This window comes from Nicotiana tabacum, chromosome 20 (genome assembly GCF_000715075.1).
Source record: "Nicotiana tabacum cultivar K326 chromosome 20, ASM71507v2, whole genome shotgun sequence".
Classification (NCBI taxonomy): domain Eukaryota; kingdom Viridiplantae; phylum Streptophyta; class Magnoliopsida; order Solanales; family Solanaceae; genus Nicotiana; species Nicotiana tabacum.
In genome coordinates this window covers 152348779-152354537 of record NC_134099.1, presented here as the reverse complement: position 1 = coordinate 152354537, position 5759 = coordinate 152348779, and positions in this window count along the sequence as shown.

Genomic DNA, 5759 nt, shown 5'->3' with positions numbered 1-5759 from the left:
ACACAGTGGGGCCCAACACTTACCGTCCAGCGCGGCCGCGTGAACACGACCGCGGGCCGTGCTGGGACTTTACCATTTACCCGTTGCTGAAATGAAGGCACGCGGACCACATGAGACGGGTTGCGGCCGTATGAGAACCACGCTGGCCGCTCAAAGTGGGACGCTGCCACGTGAACGCAGTTCAGAGACTGATCATTCTTGGCCTTTACCGGTGCGAACCGCACAAGCAAGGGTGCGGCCGCACTAGCCATCTTCAGAAACTTGGCAATATTTTCTTTGGCCGGTGCGGACTGCACAAAGTGGGATAGCGGCCGCACGGTCACTGTTCAGAGATTGTGCACTTTTTGCATAGTTGTTTTGCACTGGTTCAATCACAATTCCTGCAACATCTCACAAACCATTAGCTCAAAAATCCTAATCTACAGCAGAAATCAAAAAGAAAGAAAAAGACATGGGTTGCCTCCCAAGAAGCGCCTGATTTAACATCGCGGCACGACGCATGTTACCATCAAAGTCACTTCAAATGAATGAGTGACACCATGTGGCTGTCATCAAACTTTCCCAAGTAATGCTTGACACGATGCCCATTGACCCGGAAAACTTCACCATTTTTGTTCTTGAGATCAATAGCACCAAATGGGGTTACACCAACAACTTCAAATGGACCACTCCACTTAGACTTAAGCTTTCCCGGGAATAACCTCAACCGGGAGTTGAACAGAAGAACCATGTCACCAACTTTGTATTCCTTCCCTCGGGCATACTTATCGTGAAGGTACTTCATCTTGTCCTTGTACAAGGATGAGCTGGAGTAGGCATGAAATCTAAACTCGTCTAGCTCATTGAGTTGCTCAACCCGGAGATTCGCAGCGACATCCCATTCTAAGTTCAATTTTCTCAAGGCCCACATAGCCTTATGCTCCAATTCCACCAGAAGATGACAAGCTTTCCCAAACACCAACCGGTACGGAGACATACCAATCGGGGTCTTGTAAGCTGTCCGATAGGCCCAAAGAGCATCATCTAATTTCTTCGACCAATCGGTCCTATTGGCATTGACAGTTTTGGACAAAATACTCTTGATCTCTCGGTTGGAAACCTCAACTTGGCCACTCGCTTGAGGATGATAAGGAGTGGTCACCTTGTGATTTACACCATACTTGGCAAGCAATGAATCAAAAGCCCGGTTGCAAAAATGAGAACCACCATCACTAATGATAGCACGTGGAGTGCCAAACCTTGTGAAGATACTCTTTTTCAAGAACGCCACCACACTTCGAGCTTCGTTGTTGGGCAAAGCGACGACGTCGACCCATTTCAACACATAATCAACCATTACCAAGATATAGGTGTTCCCACAAGAACTCACAAACGGCCCCATAAAGTCGATACCCCACACATAAAAAATGTCCACCTCTAGAATTGTGTTGAGAGGCATCTCATCCTTTTTTGAAATCCCACCGGCTCATTGGCATTCATCATATCTCTTGACAAAATCACCGGCATCTTTAAACAAGGAGGGCCAATAGAAACCGCAACTAAGCACCTTAGAAGCCGTCCTCACCCCGCCATGATGGCCACCATAGGGAGAGGAATGACAAGCCTCCAAAATACTCAATTGTTCTTCTTCTGGGACACATCGGCGAATCACACCATCGGTGCAAATCTTGAACAAAAATGTCTCATCCCAATAATAATCCAAACTATCCCACTTGAGCTTCTTCCTTTGGTTAGAAGGGAGCTCATACGGGATTATACCGGTCACAAGATAATTTGCCACATCGGCAAACCACGATATATCATGCATAGATACCGCAAGGAGTTGTTTATCCGGGAACGCATCATTGATCTCAAGGCCGTCAGAAGGCTTCCCCTCTTCCTCCAAGCAGGACAAGTGGTCCGCCACTTGATTTTCACTTCCTTTCCGGTCCACAATTTCTAGATCAAACTCTTGAAGAAGTAGTACCCATCTCATCAACCTTGCTTTTGAATCTTTCTTGGTCATCAAATACCTAAGGGCGGCACGATCGGTATGGATAATCACTTTGGCCTCCATAAGGTATGGTCGGAACTTTTCCATGGCAAACACAATAGCTAGCAACTCCTTCTCGGTGAATGTATAGTTTCTTTGAGCTTCATTCATCGTCTTACTTGAGTAGTACACCGGATGGAACATCTTATTGATTCTTTGTCCCAAGACTGCCCCTACCACAACATCACATGAGCTCCAATTAGGTGCGGTAATGATAGGGGTAGTGGTCAACTTGTGTTTTAGAAGCTCGAAAGCCTCCATGCATTTCTCATCAAAGACAAACTTGGCCTCCTTCTCTAACAACTTGCACAACGGGTTAACTACCTTAGAGAAATCTTTGATGAACCTTCGGTAGAAACCCGTGTGCCCCAAAAAGCTCCTCACCCCTTTGATAGAAGTAGGGGGAGGTAACCTTGAAATGACTTCAATCTTGGCTTTGTCAACTTCAATACCTCTCTTCGAAATCTTATGACCCAATACAATACCTTCTTCTACCATAAAATGGCATTTTTCCCAATTGAGAACTAGGTTTGTATCTTCACATCGGGCCAGCACACGGTCCAAATATGTCAAGCATTCTTCAAAGGAGTCATCCATAAAGACCTCCAATATATCTTCCACCATGTCGGTGAAAATTTCCATCATACATCGTTGAAAGGTCACTGGGGCATTACACAATCCAAACGACATCCTCGAAAATGCGAATGTGCCATAGGGACAAGTAAGGGTTGTCTTTTCCTGATCTTCCGGGGCGATGAGAATCTGATTGTACCCCGAATACCCATCTAAAAAGCAATAGAACGACCGACCCGCAAGACGATCAAGCATTTGGTTGAGGAACGACAACGGGAAATGATCCTTTCGAGTCACCTTGTTAAGCTTTCTATAGTCCATACAAACTCTCCATCCCGTCACCGTCCGAGTAGGAATCAACTCATTATTAGCATTGGTTACCATAGTCATCCCGCCCTTATTCGGTACATATTGCACCGGAGAAGTCCATGAGCTGTCAGAAATAGGATACACCACATCGGCGTCAAGCCACTTGATAACTTCCTTCTTGACCACTTCTTGCATAGCTTCGTTGAGTCTCCTTTGGTGTTCAAGTGAGGGCCTTGCATCCTCCTCCAATATGATCTTATGCATGCAAAAGGCGGGGCTTATACCCCGAATATCCGCCAATGTCCATCCGATGGCCCTCTTGCACTTTTGTAGAACCGCCAAAGTGGCGTCAACCTGCACGTTAGTCAATCAAGACAAAAGAATAATAGGCAAAGTTAAATTAGGGCCCAAGTATTCATACCTGAGGTGAGGAGGAAGTGGTTTCAACTCCAACACTGGCGGCTCCTCAATAGATGGCTTGGTTGGGGGAGTTTTGCGATTCTCAAGATCCAAGGATAACTTCCTAGTCTCATAAGAATACGAGCCCATACCATGCAAAGAGTTTACACATTCAATTCTCCCGGCATCATCATCAACATCCATGTTCAAAAGCACAGCCTCAAGTGGGTCCTCAACATTCACCATTGCGCTTGTGTCATCCACTATCACTGCCGTGACAATGTCAACAAACGAGCACACCTCGGTGCTATTCGGTTGCCTCATAGATTTGCACACATGGAACACCACCTTTTCATCACCAACACGGAAGGTCAACTCTCCCGCTTCGACATCTACCAAAGCCTTTCCAGTAAGGTCTTCCAAGGATAATTGGCACCTCAAAATCCACCTCACAATCCAAGATAACGAAATCGGCCGGCAATATGAACTTATCAACAGAACAAAGACATCATCAATAATCCCCAAAGGCCGCTTCATTGACCGGTCCGCCATTTGAAGCCTCATAGAAGTTGGACGAGGTTGTCCGATTCCCAAGGTCTTGAAGACCGAATATGGCATTAAATTGATACTTGCCCCCAAGTCACAAAGGGCTTTTACAAAGTCGGCACTTCCAATGGTACATGGGATAGTGAATGCACCGGGGTCCTCAAGTTTCGGAGCCATAGAATGCACAATTGCGCTCACTTGATGGGTCATCTTGATTGTCTCACACTCTATTGATCTCTTTTTTGTAACCAAATCTTTCATGAACTTTGCGTACCCCGACATTTGCTCGAGTGCCTCCACCAAAGGCACATTGATAGTCAAACTCTTCATCATCTCAATGAATTTCTTAAATTGGTTGTAACCTTTTGCTTGGCCAGCCGTTGAGGATAGGGCGGAGGAGGCTGAGATAAGGGTGTTTTGGCTTTGGGCACCACCGGCTCGGGCATATCAATCACGTGTTCCCTAGACGGGTTCACGGCCTCTTGTGTATCCTCTTCAACCTCATGAATATCAATCTGCACATCATCTCTCACACTTGGTTCAACTACATCTTCAACCACCAAAGGCATTTCATTATCTCGTAACTCATCTTCATCCACCATAACTTGGTTTCCTCTTGAGGCATGCACATCACCGCCTCTTCCACTTCGTGTTATCACCTTCATCATATGATTATTGTACCCACCCTTGGGGTTTACTACCGTATCACTTGGTAGAACACCCTTTGGTGGAGTATTTAAAGACTGAGAAATTTGGCCAAGTTGTACTTCCAAGTTACAGATAGAAGTGTTGTGGGAGGCCAATTGAGCTTCGGAGTCTTGGTTCTTCTTCATCATTTGCTCAAACATAACTTCAATTCTACCAAATTCATTTCCCGAAGAACTAGACCCTTGAGATTAAAACGACAACGGGTTGTTCGGTTGTTGAAACATCAGAGGCCTTTGAAAGCCTTGCCCCCGATTTCCTTGACCACCATTGTTATTCCACCCACATTGCCCATTGTTGTTGTTCCAATTGTTGTTGTTGTTTCCGCTCCAATTCTCTTGATTACCTGAATTTTTGTTCCCCCAATTTCCTCCTTGGTTGTTGTTATTGTTCCAATTACCACCTTGTTGATTTCCCCAATTTCCTTGGGGTCTCCATTGTTGGTTCCCTTGATTACCTCTATTCCTTTGATAGTTGTTGACGTATTGGACTTCCTCACTTTGATCATCATAGCATTCATTCGAATAGCCACCACCATTATCATAGTTATCAAAATTTCCTTGAGGTTGTTGCCCTCTTTGCCTCCTTTTCATCATATTCACTCCTTCCATGGCGTTGACTTGGCGCGGGTTTTGAACTTGTTGTAACTGCACTTTAGCCAACTGATTCATTATTGTTGTAAGTTCGGCAATAGCTTGGCCATGATCATGTAACTCCTTAAGCAAATGTATGATGTTATGATCACCTTGAGGCACATTAGCCCGGCTTTGCCATGCCGACGATGTGTCGGCCATCTTATCTAACACATCACAAGCTTCATTGTAAGGAAGCTTCATAAAATTTCCTCCCGCCTGTTGGTTCACAATACATTGGTTGGTTGTGTTGATGCCCCTATAGAATGTTTGTTGGATCATCACATCATTCATATCATTGTTAGGGAATTCTTTCACCATTGTTCTAAACCTCTCCCATATCTCGTGTAACGGTTCAGTCGACTCTTGCTTAAAGGCTAGAATCTCATCTCGTAGAGCTGCCATGTGACTTGGAGAGAAAAACTTACCGATGAACTTGTCCGCCAACTCATCCCATGTAGTGATGGAATGATTGGGGAGCCTCTCCAACCAATCTAACGCCTTCCCCTGAAGTGAGAACGGGAAAAGTCGAAGTCTCAATACATCCTCCAAAACATTTGTCT